This window comes from Topomyia yanbarensis, chromosome 2 (genome assembly GCF_030247195.1).
Source record: "Topomyia yanbarensis strain Yona2022 chromosome 2, ASM3024719v1, whole genome shotgun sequence".
NCBI classification, from domain to species: Eukaryota; Metazoa; Arthropoda; class Insecta; order Diptera; family Culicidae; genus Topomyia; species Topomyia yanbarensis.
In genome coordinates, this window is record NC_080671.1 from 290708439 (window position 1) to 290726376 (window position 17938).

The 17938-nt window shown below is 37.5% G+C and overlaps 1 protein-coding gene across 1 annotated transcript in view; it reads right to left on the minus strand.

Moving 5' to 3' along the window:
• The window catches only part of LOC131683259 (uncharacterized), a 116590-nt gene that overhangs the window by 63029 nt on the left and 35623 nt on the right, over positions 1-17938 (minus strand). The gene's annotated exons all lie outside the window — the stretch shown is intronic.

Consider the following 17938-nt stretch of genomic DNA (forward strand, 5'->3'; position numbering starts at 1 on the left):
CTTTGAGGTCAAAATGCGACGTTTGATTCTACGGTTAATCGCTATTGCGATTACTCCACCAAATCTATCAATTCCATAAATAACAAGATTAGAGTTACTCTTCAATTTAATAATAGGCTTTAAAAAGTTTCGGTCACAACGGCAATATGCACATTATGTATCATCAAGAAGTTGAAAAATTCGTCTTAACACGGATATTCCAATTAAATAGATTTAAATGATTATTTAAAGCCATTATTGAACTTACATTCATTACAATTTTATTTGCAAATTCCCAATGAATTTGAAAAGTTTCAAACATGGAAGGAAAATTTAGCATCGCAGTCATCAATTCAAACATTGATTGCTGCAATAAAATTATTTTCTCTTCCGTAATGCAACCTAGATCGATTGGAGCAAAGGAAACATTGTGTAGTAATATAATTGGAGGCGTGGTTGTCATCGATTTTTTCTCTTGAAAGCAAACATCATGCTTAGGCAAATCTAAAATGAATTTCAAATAATTTAGTAGTCATTTGATCGGCTGTCTCGTTGAATTCAACTAATTTGGAGACATCAACTGAAGGCAGAAAATAAATTGATTTGTTGCTTTCCGTGGTAAACATCAAAATGTGAATAACCGTTTACTGAAATCTTTCCCTGCTCCGTTTTTTCAGAAATCAGCGATACGATCATTGATGAATACTCTTATATTTACGGATCAATCTGAAACGACTGAGCCTTTATTGTTCGAAGAAGCTCATACACGCACCCCATCTGCGATTCACCAGCCGAATACATCGGATGAAGAACCCTCTACCTCAGTACAAAAAGACGGTACAGCGACGATTGAGCATCGATCACAACCCCTGTTAGTAGCATCGGGTGCAACAATTAGTACGCCATTCGAGGTTACGTTGGAGGATCATATTGACAATGATTTGACAGAGGAACACTCTTGTGCGGAAACGACTACCCACACATCAGAAAGTAAGTTTTATCTGTACTGAGAAAAAGAATTTACAGTAATCTTCACTGAGTACTCGGAATAACTTACCCAATAAATGTTCTCTAGCGACCTCAAGTACAGTGGATGACAGTTTTGTTCATAGTGAAGTACTCGTTGAAGACCTATTTTGCTCGCAACTGTTAGCGTCGGACCAACTAACTTCGGCATCTGGTACACCTCGCAGCAGTTGCAATCTATTCGACGTTACCACGCTTCTTGAGTTGTTGAAGAAATCTGAGGAAGGTAAAGATATACTGACTAGATCCCAGATAGGTGAGTTGTCGGAAGCAAAACAACTTCAGCTTGCAGGAATCGTTGCAAGACATCACCTCCTTCACCGCAAGAAAGTACATGCTGAAGATTTAAAAACGTACGCTCTTGCAATTTGCACATTGTTTAAATCAGAGCGACAGATAAAAATCATTATTTCTTGGTAGTTCATATCAGTTTTAATATTCGTTTCCGTTATCATCAGGAAAATTACTATATATCAAGAGGAGGTGACAGAAAGAATCACGGTGGAAAAATCGCTATCAAGATCGGACATCTTAAGAAAAAGAAACGCAAAGCGGATGCATCAGAAAACCAGCACGAAAAGAGCCTCAAGCGAAGCGTAGCGTCGGATAAAACTGTCGACCATCATGACGAGACGACCATCCAAGCTTATGAATGGCTCGTACTGAATACAGAACCTTGGACAACCGTAATTGATAAATGGCCTTTGAGTCTATCTAAGCGCAAACCCTTCTTGCAGGTGCATTCAGCCGTACATGAGATTCTCAGAGTCTTCCCGCACTACAAAAATCAATACGGTTATCAGTTGGTGAGTTAAATAGTTTTTATTTTATCTCATTTGATTCCATTTTTTCATTTCCTAACAGATCGATATCGATTTCAAACATTTGTTCGGTGGAAGATCGAATGAAATCCTTGGCCTTGAAGATATTCGGCCAGGCATCACAGAGTTCATTGCAAAGAGAGCTATAGATCCATCCGCGGAGAACATTCTCAAACTGCTCACCGAAAAGGATACCACCGATGGTAAGCCATATTTATATTTGTATTTGAACGACCGTAAATAAAAGTCACAAGGACAGAATAGAGAGAACCCGCTTCAAAAATATTAGAATATGAAAACCGGATATAAACTCCAAGCATAAAAATCGGCCCGGGACTCTCCTCCGTGAGAGTCGGATAAAAAAAATCTTCAGTATAAAAACCGGAAAAACATCCGATCCCATCAAAGTATTTTTAGGCTGACTTAATTTTGAAAGCCTCGATATACGGATGCTCCTGTGAACGATTTCTTTATTTTGTACCGAATTTTATACTGGAAGATATCTGTCCGATTTTTACGTTTGAAGTTTATTTTCAATATTTAAAGCAGGTTTTACGAAGGATGTTTGGTCCTTGCGGCTTTTATTTTTGGTCGATCATTTAAAGTAATTATACCTGATGATCAAAATTTTATTCTAGATACGAAATATTGCGCTCTACTGCTTGGACTCAATACTGTATTGCCCCCAATCTCGGCCGGAATTCATTTCAAACCAACAATCTGCATTTCACAAGAAGACACTCTCATTTTCACAGAGTCAGAGATCGATGCTTCCTCTAAAGTACGAGACACGTATCGAACGTATATTGATCGAAAGCTACCTGTTGTTCCCAAACTCGTTGTTCTAGGGAAGGATATTAACAATATTAGCGGACGTTTCTTTGTTTATTACGAGGACTTCCATTATGAGCTACCGACGGCCGCACGTGCAATCGACGTATTCGTGAAAACAACTGCAGTGTTTGGTCTACCTTATTCTAAAATTTCAAAGTTGGTATGGCACTTTCTCAGCAGCGAGGTTTATGGCATTACTGAGCGGGAATCTTACACTAGCATCAACAAACTAAAGAATCATCTGCACTCAATTTCCGGAGTCGAACAGTAACAATGATTGGTTGCATGATCACATCCTGCACCATGACCTTTCAAGGTGCTGATGAATATTTACTGCATTTGAAAAATCATCATCAGGTGCCTGTAGCTTATAGATACCTTTGTACCATACCGGCATGTAAATAGATATTCAAAAACTACCATTCCTTTCGGAAGCATATAAGACGACATGGAGAGTTGGATCAGTTAAGTACACCATCAGTGCGAACAATACCGCAGGAAATGGACAGAAAGCGAAGCAAGGATGCCGATGATGCATCACCGCTCGCCAAAAAATCAACGATAGACGATGATAACCGAGAAGGGCCAGTCAATTTGAGGAATCAATTTGTGGAGCAAAGTGACGCCATGCAATCAGCAGCTGTGCAGCTTACATTAGGATTACACATGAAAAATAATATTACCCGTAAAGATGTGCATATTATTCAACATGATGTGGCTAACATACTATGCGGAATCGCCGACGACTTAGAAAAAATGAACGTTGTTCATCAGAATCCACAAGATGAGTTTTGTTTCAAGAGATTCATATATAATATGAGAAATATGTTTGGACTAATTAATACTGATTATAAGTTTTTTGAATATTTAAAAAATAATAATAAACTAGTAATGCCTCAGATTGCTACTATTGAAAATGGCGAGGATATTATATTGGAACAGATGAATTTCAACATCGACACAGTCGAAGAGAGAAAAATTTTTCTTGTGGTAATGCCAATCAGATATCAACTCAAAAGTTTTTTAGAATGTAAAGATGCTCTGAAACTATTATTGTTAAATGCTGCTGAAATTGAAAAAAGTACGCATGTAAAAAACTTTATCAATGGAACTATTTGGAAGAAAACACGACAAAAGTATGGAAACGATATAGTTATTCCCATTTCACTATATGCCGACGAATTTGAGGTGAACGATAGTCAGGGGTCGCATAACAATAGACATAGTGTGTGTGGTCTTTATTATAACTTGCTTACTTTACCAAATGAATTTTCGTCAAAGCTGAAAAACATATTTGTTACCGGAATGTTAAAAAAGCAAGACATGAAGGAAAAAGATATTAACATGCTGATTGCACCGTTGATTAGTACGTTTAAAGAGCTAGAAGAGGAAGGTATTGAATTCTGTGTTGATGGTGAAGAGAAGACTGTTAGATTTATTTTAATTTTACTGACAGGAGATAATTTAGGCATTCACACAATGTTATCTTTATCAACTGGATTCAATGCCACATTTTATTGTAGGTTTTGTAGAAGGCCCAAAGATCTTAAGAAAGATACTTTGGAGCACGCTGATTGTCTTAGACGGAAATTAGACTATGATGATGACGTTAGAATGAATTCTCTGAGTGAAACAGGAATAGCTGCAAACTCAGTATTTAATACTTTACCTTCGTTTCATGTCGTGCAAAATAAAAGTGTCGATCTTATGCACGGTTTTTTTTAGCTCAGGAGTATGCAAATACGGTCTTACAAAGGTTTTGAATCACTGCATTTTCGTAAAACAATATTTTACTTTGAAACAATTAAATGAAAACCGCAAAGAATTCGCAAAAACGTGTATAAACGATGAGCTTCGACGAATGGCTGATGTATCAGAATACTATATAAGTAGCAAAAAACAAAAATCTGTATCTCTCAGAACAACGTCAAGTGAAATGCAAATGTTTACACATTACTTCACTTTAATATTAGCCAAGTATGTCCCTACTGATGATTTAGTCTGGAAATTCTGCACTATAATGATACAATTAGTTGAACTGTGTTTGAAATCCTCATTTTCACCTGACGATCTTGCTCGATTAAGGCATCTTACAGAAACGCACCATTCTTTGTACCTTCAGTTGTTCAACGATGACTTGAAACCCAAGCAACACTTTTTAGTTCACTATCCCACTGTCATTGAAAGTTCAGGTCTTGTCTATAAATTGATGTGCTTTCGAAATGAGGCTAAGCATCGTGGTTTTAAACAATATGCTCATGTAATGGCTTCACGCAAAAATATTTGCTATACACTATGCGTAAAAGCATCATTGCAATATACGTATAATGTTATTAATGAATCATTCCTTGAAAATAACATCAATGATGGATTTAAGATGAGCGATCTTCGATTGAAAAAGTATTTCTCCACGCTTGTTCAGCCAATCTGGTTGCAAATTGATTATAAAGTGATGCTTTCAAATAGTGCGAATAACAAAGGAACTAATTATAGGGCAGGAAATTTCACGACAATGTTCAAACAAGGTTTAATGTTTTTATACGAGATTCTTGATATAATGCTATATGAAAATTCATTATATTTAATAGTACAAATGTGGGAAGTAGGCCAATACCACGAACACTTTTGGCATATGAAGCATCGCATAGTTTATGTTTAGTAGATATCCTTAGCATAGACATTTTTGATAGTCAGCCTGTATCATTACATTGGATTGGTGAATCGTATATGTTCAGAGTTAAGAACAATTATAATGATATGTAGTTAATATGTATAAAATCAAATTTGAAACATGTGTATATCTATAAAGACTTTCCTTTTGTGAGAAATAAAAAATACTTAGCAATGATCGCAATAATTTATCTAGCTGTAGTTATTTGCAATTCCATAAGCAGATTTAAATGGCATTTTCAAAACGTATCTGCCCGATAAAATTTCATTATCTCTACTGATTCTGTACCTTCCAAATTCTATTAATAAAAATCAGCAACCGTAACTACTGAATAACCATCAATTTTTACTATGCTATATTTCACCCTAAGGAGGAAAATTTGGTAAAAACCAAAATTTCTCACTAGGGTGAAAATTTGTTGGTAAAAAACCAGTCTTTGTACAGGAGGGCACAAATCCTTATTTCATACTATGTTGCGTTTCGGCTTCGCCTCATCAGAAACCGACACTAACACATTGTCGGAATAGATTAGCGCCGGCTTGACGCAAATCCCTTAAAACTAAAACACACTATGTGTTTCAATCAAACGACTGATCAAACGTGATGTCCCGTTCGAGCAGAAGTTCTGTTTATGCCGATGAGACACAAGTGAAGCCGAAACTTGTCTTGGCTTAGCAGGCCTATGCGAAAGCGCTATGCTATATTTCACCCTAAGGAGGAAAATTTGGTAAAAACCAAAATTTCTCACTAGGGTGAAAATTTGTTGGTAAAAAACCAGTCTTTGTACAGGAGGGCACAAATCCTTATTTCATACTATGTTGCGTTTCAGCTTTGCCTCATCAGAAACCGACACTAACACATTGTCGGAATAGATTAGCGCCGGCTTGACGCAAATCCCTTAAAACTAAAACACACTATGTGTTTCAATCAAACGACTGATCAAACGTGATGTCCCGTTCGAGCAGAAGTTCTGTTTATGCCGATGAGACACAAGTGAAGCCGAAACTTGTCTTGGCTTAGCAGGCCTATGCGAAAGCACTATGCTATATTTCACCCTAAGGAGGAAAATTTGGTAAAAACCAAAATTTCTCACTAGGGTTAAAATTTGTTGGTAAAAAACCAGTCTTTGTACAGGAGGGCACAAATCCTTATTTCATACTATGTTGCGTTTCGGCTTCGCCTCATCAGAAACCGACACTAACACATTGTCGGAATAGATTAGCGCCGGCTTGACGCAAATCCCTTAAAACTAAAACACACTATGTGTTTCAATCAAACGACTGATCAAACGTGATGTCCCGTTCGAGCAGAAGTGAAGCCGAAACTTGTCTTGGCTTAGCAGGCCTATGCGAAAGCACTATGCTTAGTGCTATGTGTTAGTGTCGGTTTCTGATGAGGCGAAGCCGAAACGCAACATAGTATGAAATAAGGATTTGTGCCCTCCTGTACAAAGACTGGTTTTTTACCAACAAATTTTCACCCTAGTGAGAAATTTTGGTTTTTACCAAATTTTCCTCCTTTGGGTGAAATATAGCATAGTGCTTTCGCATAGGCCTGCTAAGCCAAGACAAGTTTCGGCTTCACTTGTGTCTCATCGGCATAAACAGAACTTCTGCTCGAACGGGACATCACGGTTGATCAGTCGTTTGATTGAAACACATAGTGTGTTTTAGTTTTAAGGGATTTGCGTCAAGCCGGCGCTAATCTATTCCGACAATGTGTTAGTGTCGGTTTCTGATGAGGCGAAGCCGAAACGCAACATAGTATGAAGTAAGGATTTGTGCCCTACTGTACAAAGACTGGTTTTTTACCAACAAATTTTCACCCTAGTGAGAAATTTTGGTTTTTACCAAATTTTCCTCCTTAGGGTGAAATATAGCATAGTGCTTTCGCATAGGCCTGCTAAGCCAAGACAAGTTTCGGCTTCACTTGTGTCTCATCGGCATAAACAGAACTTCTGCTCGAACGGGACATCACGTTTGATCAGTCGTTTGATTGAAACACATAGTGTGTTTTAGTTTTAAGGGATTTGCGTCAAGCCGGCGCTAATCTATTCCGACAATGTGTTAGTGTCGGTTTCTGATGAGGCGAAGCCGAAACGCAACATAGCATCAATTTTTGTTCAATCATTCGACAGATTCGCTGAAAATTCAGCAATTGAATTGTCAAACTGATAGCGCAATTACCGTATTTTCAGAAAACTAGATTAAATTGTTGAAAATTCTGTAGTTGTGTTATGATTGTGACCTTTGAATTGCCGAATTTACAGCAAATATAATCTGTCAAATGGTTGGATTCGAATTGCTGAACTTTCAGCATCGTGGATTGCTGTTTTTTATCACAAAAGTTTGATATGTATCACAAGATCCATTAGTTTCATTCAAAATTCACGTACAAGCTACGCGAAGAAAATTTTAAACCTTAAAAAACACCACGTAAATATTACCTGATTTCCTGTCGATCTCACTAAAATTTCATGTAAAAAGTACGTGAAAATCATGTCTTATTTACCGGGCTGATCACGTAGATGGCCCATATTCAATTTTATTCGGTTATATGCAATTCCGGTAATAGTTACGTAAAAAGTAGGGTGTATGAAAACCACCCATGTTTTTAGGTAAATCAAACGTGAACATTTTTCAGAGTGTATAGGTTATTTTCTGGTAGCACACTCAAAAAAATTATCAATTACTTATCATATGCAAAAACATATAAATATTTTCCATAACACTTTTCACGTAAATGTTACATGTTGCACACCTAAAAAATGTTATTGTCAATAAAATTAAAATCATCGTGGACTGCATATAAATGTTAAGTGAAACTCAAATGCGGAATGTCACATACTTTCTAGATGAAATACGTATTATTTTTATATGAGTTTCAGTCGATTTTAGCTGCATTTCATATAGCATTCAAATGCTTTTCTTATGTGTTTAAGAAGAGTGGAGGATGTAGAATAAATATGAAGGCATTTAATTGATTTGAAATGTATATATTTACCTAACCTATTTATAATGTCATATCTATTCCGAAATAGAATCGCTGCGTTTTGTTTCCACCATCGATTCCATGTTTGATGATGAAATCAGCGAAATTTTCTACAGTTTCCGTTGATTCCAATAAAACTGGCAGTTTGTTCATTTCCAGATCCTGAAATGTAATAAATTTTTATTGGATTGTTCTTAATGTATTAAACTATTATTTACATTTAAATACCTGTAGTAAACTATTCGAGAATCTCCGGCTGTAATTCGGAAGCCTTGCACTAGTAATACGCCATATTGAATCTGTTTACTTTTTCACATCGTACATTTACATAATACTCACGTGCTTTACATATAACACTTGAAGTATGTGACAATCACATAGAATGTATGTATTGTATACTTGAAAGTCACTATTGTAGGTATGAATGTTAATTACTGCACATGAATCTAATATGATTAGTCATTTTTAATATTTACGTGCTTTTTCACGTGAAATGTATGTGATTTTTTGGCTCAGTGCATGTATGTTGGTATAGGGTTGCCAGTGCGTTGTTTTTCATTTTGAAGCCAATTTTTTATCGAATGTCTGACTGATTTCTGGCAGAATTCTGGCTCAAAATCAATCCAAACGAACATGGAATTTGGCGTATACATAAAAGAAATACGTCAAATTTCATGTTCGTTTGGATACGTCATGGCCTCTTGGCTACACTCTAACCCGGTCAAACCATTCGGAATTTGATTCGGAATCCTGAATGGAGTCAGTATGGATTCCAAATCAAATGCAACAACCGATTCTGAGTCGGAATCGGTTGTTGCATTTGATTTGGAATCCATAATGACTCCATTCAGAAATCCGAACCGGTTCCGGAATGAGTTTAACTGGGAACTAGAGTGCTCTAGTTTGTTCCAGTACATGGCAGTTACTCACTCCCGGTCAAACCATCCGGAATTTGATTCGGAATCCTCAATGGAGTCAGTATGGATTCCAAATCAAATGCAACAACCGATTCTGAGTCGGAATCGGTTGTTGCATTTATTTAGAATCCATAATGACTCCCCTCTAAGAACGGTTGGTTTCAAAATCGTCCAATGAAGGACGTTCGATGGACCAATTTGGACAACGTCCAAATAACCGTTCAATGAACGTCCATCATTGGACCCGTGTTGAACGATTTTGAAACAATTTTTTGGACGTCTCAGTGGGTCCCCTCTAAGAACGGTTGGTTTCAAAATCGCCCAATGAAGGACGTTCGTTGGACCAATTTGGACGACGTCCAAATAACCGTTCAACAAACGTCCATCGTTGGACCCGTGTTGAACGATTTTGAAACAATTTTTTGGACGTCTCAGTGGGTCCATTCAGAAATCCGAACCGGTTCCGGAATGAGTTTAACTGCCCTCTAAGAACGGTTGGTTTCAAAATAGTCCAATGAAGGACGTTCGTTGGACCAATTTGGACGACGTCCAAATAACCGTTCAACAAACGTCCATCGTTGGACCTGTGTTGAACGATTTTGAAACAATTTTTTGGACGTCTCAGTGGGTGGGCTGTTGCTCCGGAGCAAAAAATTCTTGCTCCTTTTCACTCCGGTTTGCCACCAGAAGAAGAAAAAAGAGAAGAAGATAGTACAGGAACGATTTTCTCCCTGTTTATTCCGGAGTACTTCCAGTTTCTCCTGGTACTAGGGAGTACTTCCAGTTTCTCCTGGTACTTGGGATGTCCGATTAGTTCTCGATTAATCGAACTAATCGATTATTAGGGAAACTAATCGATTAATTATTAATCGATTAACGCATTCAACGATTATCGGATAATCGATTAGTTAGCGTCGATTACTTTTTTTAATGCGTGTAAAATATCAATATTGTGCTGCCAATTATAACTTTTAGGGGTTTTTGAAACACCAAAAACTTACGTTTTTATAATTACGTTTTACATTCACGATCATACCCTCTAAGAACGGTTGGTTTCAAAATCGTCCAATGAAGGACATTCGTTGGACCAATTTTGACATCGTCCAAATAACCGTTCAACGAACGTCCATCGTTGGACCCGTGTTGAACGATTTTGAAACAATTTTTTGGACGTCTCAGTGGGTATGTTTGAATTATTTGAACAAATCCGTTGGAAAGATTAGATCAATCGCGGGATTACGAATCGCGCCGGACTCACTCTATAATTACTCTTAGGTTGTCTTGAGTTCAAGCAAGGAAAGACTTAAAACAGTACCGCCAGTAAACGGTCTGAGGAGAAGGAGAGGTTTATGCGTTTTCCAGCAGACGCTATATCTATGAGCAGTTCTATGAATTCTGGTAAAGGGTTCTTTAAATTAAACTTGGTAGAAGCAGTACCGTCTTTACGCGTGGGTACACTGGGTCAAGGCCAGGGACCCCGGGATTTTGGGGGCCCACACCTAGCATGAATATAAAATCATTCTAAAGACTATATTTAAAAAAAAACGTGTCACTAAAATCAGTACAAGTTTCAATTTATTTTTAATAAAAATGAAACTTTTGGTACAGCACGTATACGAAGATTGAAAGTAACCGGACCTTAGCCAACCAACAAAAAACCTTGCTTGGCAAGCGAGCTGCGGATGTGGCAAACTATCCATTTCTCAATCGCATCTTGGTCTTTCAACGGACAAATCCACCTAGAAGCGTCAAAACGCAATTTCTTGAGGTCTTACGAAGACTCGACACTTTTTGGACGGATTTGGCATGTTTCACTCTGCCCGGTCAGTCTTAAGCTTAGTATGCACCTCTTGCGAAATGAACTTGCGAAATATTTTTCCTTTTGCCGTGCGGAATTTTGACATTTGTTCGCGAAATTCTGACAGACCAGTTTATGTTTGTTTACTGTCAGATGTCGCTTCTGGCAACAGATCAGTTGTTATTTGTAAACATAAGTCAAAATATCGTAATTCGATAAAATTTATCGAATTTTAATAATAGACTTTTTGTCGTAAAGTGATCCAATAAAAGATTTTTTAAATAATCTTTTGCCTATTTCGTGACATGTGCGACTACTGAATAGTAACTTTTGGCTGATTCAATCTATGATGTCTACCGATTTTGAACGACGAAGAAATTGGAACAGCCTGTCTGCTATTCTACAAAACAGTAATTGTAATTTATTTAGCATTAACGATACCCTGGTGGTTGTTCCATTTGTCAGGTCAAAGAAACTACGTTTGCGATATATACATTTTGAAAACTAGTTGTAACAAGAAATAAGCAGTTTAGTTTAACGTCTCCGAAGTGGTGATGAACTTTCTCGTACGGTTTAGTTGGCCTCTTTGGAGATGTTGTTGGATATATTCTGGTTAATTTCCCGAGTATCCTTGTCCTGGCCTGACAAATGGTACAACCACCAGGATATCGTTAATGCTAAATAAATTACAATTACATAAAACAGAGGATTCGGTGTTGATAGTTTGTATCGAATTCATGTACAAGTATTGAACTACGCACCGTGTCGGTAGATTCTCTTTGACGCAAGTTGTAAACAAACCGAACCGAACGGACGCTTTGAAGCAACGGTTAAGCTGTTCTTTTTGTGCTACTGATAGACCCGGATAATACACGACATCACAGTAGGCCACGAAAGGAACTATGACGGCTTGAACAAGCTTCTTCTTGGGTTAACATGACCATTTAGGGTTTCCACATAGTTTTCGTCTTATGTATACAAGATTACAATAGAATAAAATAAGGGAAGTAAGGCAGCTTTATCTGGGCCTGATTGTCGCAATTGACTATTGCATTGATAGTGCAGAGTTGAAGATTAGCTCTTTTTCCGACAGCTGAAGCAAATCCACAGTAACTGCCTCGCACAGAGCTTTTCCGTAAATTCGATATGCATATTGGTCAGTATCGCAATATTAAAATATTGGTCTGCGAGGGAAGGACTGATATAGTAGATGATAGGTAGACATTGCATACTTGTCACCGCGCTTGATAGAACCTGAACATTTGTGGTAGATCCAAATTATTTTTTATGAAATTGATATTAACATGGATTGCTGATCCAAGTACCTACCTCTCCTATAACTGGAATCCTTTTCAGACAACTAGGAACCGCCAGTTAAATGCTTACAAATCGTTCCAGTTCTATTCACGAAATTTATTTGTGCATTGTCAAATCATAGCTCTACATTGTTTGTGATGATAAAATTCGGCACGCTTTGATTAGATAGCGTTGCCAGTTTATTTTGCTTTCGGTAATTTTACCCTGTCAAAATGAAACAGAGCAATAGGGTAGTAAAAATTGATTATGCGGTGTGCCAAAAAAATGAACCATTTGTATGGGACCTTGGCGTATTTAATTTGTATTTGGTAGCACGCTAGGTACACGAATCTGTCGTGCCGGACTTGGAAAGCGCTATCTTCTTTGTAAATGCGTGATATTTTGACTAGGTTGTACATTATTTATGTTTTTAATGCCGTAATATAAAAAATCTTTGGGTTTATCTGTTGGAATCTATTCTTAGAAATATTTCGGAGCGATATGCGCAAAAAATTTGAAAATTTATCGTGAGATGGCTGAATTATATGCGTTGAAATTTTCGTTACATACCATTTACGTAGAATTTGCAAAGTGCACCCCCACATCGAAAACAAAGACGTAGTCCTACGTCAAAATTTCAAGATAGCCAACATATAGGAAGACACTTTGTTCCATCAAACTATGTGATTCGACACCGCAAGCAACTTTGTGGAAAATTCCAAAAACGTAGGAGAATAACTAATAAAGATATCATGAAATAACTAATTTTAAGGGGCCACCTGAATAGAATTTTACAATAGTATTTACCCTACAAACAATCATAAAACAATAAATATTGTAGTTATTACTGTTTCAACATTGTTCGACGCTGAGTTCTTGCAGTAGATTTGCAATAAAATTCCATGTAACAATCAATTTTACTGTTCAGCAAAAAACTGATACAGTAAATTCACATTAAATTTTACTGTTTCCGAGAAAAAAATGCATGAAGAAAAATCAATTCTTTTAATGTTAAGATACGTAACGTTAAAGTTTGTTTTTGTGTTGTAGAATTTACCACAGAGAACAGACATCCATGATCGAACAAAAATATTTGAAAAACGTGTGTAAACATTTGAATTATTATACGATAAACACTAGCGCCGCCACATCAACCTATCCCAACTATCCGTCAAATCCATTCCGGAACCGGTTCGAAATCCTGAATGGATTCAGTATGGAATCTTGCTCAAAGAAAACAACCGATTCCGTCTCAATCGGTTGATGCATTTGAGCTGGAATTTATGCTGGAAGTCCGAACCGGTTCCGGACTAGTTTGACTGGGTAGAGGAATAACCACTGTCAATTCTGTCGAACTCAGCCACAAAAAACATGACGACAGTAGCGCACCTGGTTTGGATATCCCAACTACCTTCGAAACCGTTAGAGATTTTACACAAGCTGAATGCTGGAGATGGACGTCTATTCTCTGTGAATTTACTGTAAATTATTGTTAAATAATTGTACTGCCACAGTAAAAATTATGGTTTTGTTAATGTACATTTCTATTCGGGCATTCACATAGCATGTTCTATAACTCAAAAGCTATTAAAGTTATGTATATAGTGTCTTCAGAAATTATACTAAATATCTAAACACTTGGTATTTCATTTCTACTGCGCCGACAAATTCTCTGGTCACTTTTTATGAACGATTTCTACGTGCAAAGGGCAAAGCATTTTACCTTATGCCACCCAAGGGTATCAAAGAGCTCTTTAGGCCCGACTACACCATACTTTTCAGATCCCTAGGGACCTATGCTAAATATCTAAATACTTAAGATTTCATTTCTACTGCGCCGACAAATTCTATGGTCACTTTTTATGAACGATTTCTACATGCAAAGGGAAAAGCATTTTACCTTATGCCACCCAAGGGTATCAAAGAACTCTTTGGGCCCGACTACACTATACTTCTTAGATCCCTAGGGATCAATACTAAATATCTAAACACTTGGTAGTTCATTTCTACTGCGCCGACAAATTCCCTGGTCACTTCTTATGAACGATTTCTACATGCAAAGGGAAAAGCATTTTACCTTATGCCACCCAAGGGTATCAAAGAGCTCTTTGGGCCCGACTACACCATACTTTTCAGATCCCTAGTGACGTATACTAAATATCTAAATACTTGTGATTTCATTTCTACTGCGCCGACAAATTCTATAGTCACTTTTTATGAACGATTTCTACAGGCAAAGGGAAAAGCATTTTACCTTATGCCACCAAAGGGTATCAAAGAGCTCTTTGGGCCCGACTACACTATACTTTTTAGATCCCTAGGGACCTATACTAAATATCTAAACACTTGTGGTTTCATTTCTACTGCGCCGACAAATTCTATAGTCAATTTTTATGAACGATTTCTACATGCAAAGGGAAAAGCAATTTACCTTATGCCACCCAAGGGTATCAAAGAGCTCTTTGGACCCGACTACACCATACTTTTCAGATCCCTAGGGACCTATGCTAAATATCTAAACACTTGTGCTTTCATTTCTACTGCGCCGACAAATTCTATAGTCAATTTATATGAACGATTTCTACAGGCAAAGGGAAAAGCATTTTACCTTATGCCACCAAAGGGTATCAAAGAGCTCTTTGGGCCCGACTACACTATACTTTTAAGATCCCTAGGGACCTATACTAAATATCTAAATACTTATGATTTCATTTCTACTGCGCCGACAAATTCCCTGGTCAGTTTTTATGAACGATTTCTACATGCAAAGGGAAAAGCATTTTACCTTATGCCACCCAAGGGTATCAAAGAGCTCTTTGGGCCCGACTACACTATACTTTTCAGATCCCAAGAGACCTATACTAAATATCTAAATACTTGTGATTTCATTTCTACTGCGCCGACAAATTCTATAGTCACTTTTTATGAACGATTTCTACATGCAAAGGGAAAAGCATTTTATCTTATGCCACCCAAGGGTATCAAAGAGCTCTTTGAGCCCGACTACACTATACTTTTAAGATCCCAAGGGACCTATACTAAATATCTAAATACTTGGTAGTTCATTTCTACTGCGCCGACAAATTCCCTGGTCAGTTTTTATGAACGATTTCTACATGCAAAGGGAAAAGCATTTTACCTTATGCCACCTAAGGGTATCAAAGAGCTCTTTGGGCCCGACTACACTATACTTTTTAGATCCCTAGGGACCCATACGAAATATCTAAATACTTATGATTTCATTTCTACTGTGCCTTTAAATTCAATGGTCACTTTTTATGAACGATTTCTACATGCAAAGGGAAAAGCATTTTACCTTATGCCACCCAAGGGTATCAAAGAGCTCTTTGGGCCCGACTACACTATACTGTTTAGATCCCTAGGGACCCATACGAAATATCTAAATACTTATGATTTCATTTCTACTGCGCCGACAAATTCTATGGTCACTTTTTATGAACGATTTCTACATGCAAAGGGAAAAGCATTTTACCTTATGCCACCCAAGGGTATCAAAGAGCTCTTTGGGCCCGACTACACTATACTGTTTAGATCCCTATGGACGTATACTAAATATCTAAACACTTGGTAGTTCATTTCTACTGCGCCGACAAATTCCCTGGTCACTTTTTATGAACGATTTCTACATGCAAAGGGAAAAGCATTTTACCTTATGCCACCCAAGGGTATCAAAGAGCTCTTTGGACCCGACTACACCATACTTTTCAGATCCCTAGGGACCTATGCTAAATATCTAAACACTTGTGGTTTCATTAATACTGCGCCGACAAATTCTATAGTCAATTTTTATGAACGATTTCTACAGGCAAAGGGAAAAGCATTTTACCTTATGCCACCAAAGGGTATCAAAGAGCTCTTTGGGCCCGACTACACCATACTTTTCAGATCCCTAGGGACCTATACTAAATATCTAAATACTTGTGATTTCATTTCTACTGCGCCGACAAATTCTATAGTCACTTTTTATGAACGATTTCTACATGCAAAGGGAAAAGCATTTTACCTTATGCCACCCAAGGGTATCAAAGAGCTCTTTGAGCCCGACTACACTATACTTTTAAGATCCCAAGGGACCTATACTAAATATCTAAATACTTGGTAGTTCATTTCTACTGCGCCGACAAATTCCCTGGTCAGTTTTTATGAACAATTTCCACATGCAAAGGGAAAAGCATTTTACCTTATGCCACCCAAGGGTATCAAAGAGCTCTTTGGGCCCGACTACACTATACTTTATAGATCCCTAGGGACCCATACGAAATATCTAAATAATTACGATTTCATTTCTACTGCGCCGACAAATTCAATGGTCACTTTTTATGAACGATTTCTACATGCAAAGGGAAAAGCATTTTACCTTATGCCACCCAAGGGTATCAAAGAGCTCTTTGGGCCCGACTACACTATACTTTTAAGATCCCTAGGGACCTATACTAAATATCTAAATACTTATGATTTCATTTCTACTGCGCCGACAAATTCCCTGGTCAGTTTTTATGAACGATTTCTACATGCAAAGGGAAAAGCATTTTACCTTATGCCACCCAAGGGTATCAAAGAGCTCTTTGGGCCCGACTACACTATACTTTTCAGATCCCTAGGGACCTATACTAAATATCTAAACACTTGTGATTTCATTTCTACTGCGCCGACAAATTCTAGAGTCACTTTTTATGAACGATTTCTACATGCAAAGGGAAAAGCATTTTACCTTATGCCACCCAAGGGTATCAAAGAGCTCTTTGGGCCCGACTACACTATATTTTTTAGATCCCTAGAGACCTATACTAAATATCTAAACACTTGGTAGTTCATTTCTACTGCGCCGACAAATTCCCTGGTCACTTTTTATGAACGATTTCTACATGCAAAGGGAAAAGCATTTTACCTTATGCCACCCAAGGGTATCAAAGAACTCTTTGAGCCCGACTACACTACACTCTTCAGATCCCTAGGGACCTATACTAAATATCTAAACACTTGTGGTTTCATTTCTACCGCGCCGACAAATTCTATGGTCACTTTTTATGAACGATTTCTACATGCAAAGGGAAAAGCATTTTACCTTATGCCACCCAAGGGTATCAAAGAACTCTTTGGGCCCGACTACACTATACTTTTTAGATCCCTAGGGACCTATACTAAATATCTAAACACTTGGTAGTTCATTTCTATTGCACCGACAAATTCCCTGGTCACTTTTTATAAACGATTTCTACATGCAAAGGGAAAAGCATTTTACCTCATGCCACCCAAGGGTATCAAAAAGCTCTTTGAGCCCGACTACACTACACTCTTCAGATCCCTAGGGACCTATACTAAATATCTAAACACTTGTGGTTTCATTTCTACTGCGCCGACAAATTCTATAGTCAATTTTTATGAACGATTTCTACATGCAAAGGGAAAAGCATTTTACACACCAAATTTAAATTTTTCGTTTCAGCAAAATATTTAACTGGAACGTTTTCAGCAATACATGATTTGCTAACAGATCAGCAAATGAATTTTATTTTGCTGGTATTAAGTAAAACTAATTCATTTGCCGAATGTCAGCAATTTACACTTCCAGTCTATAAACTGT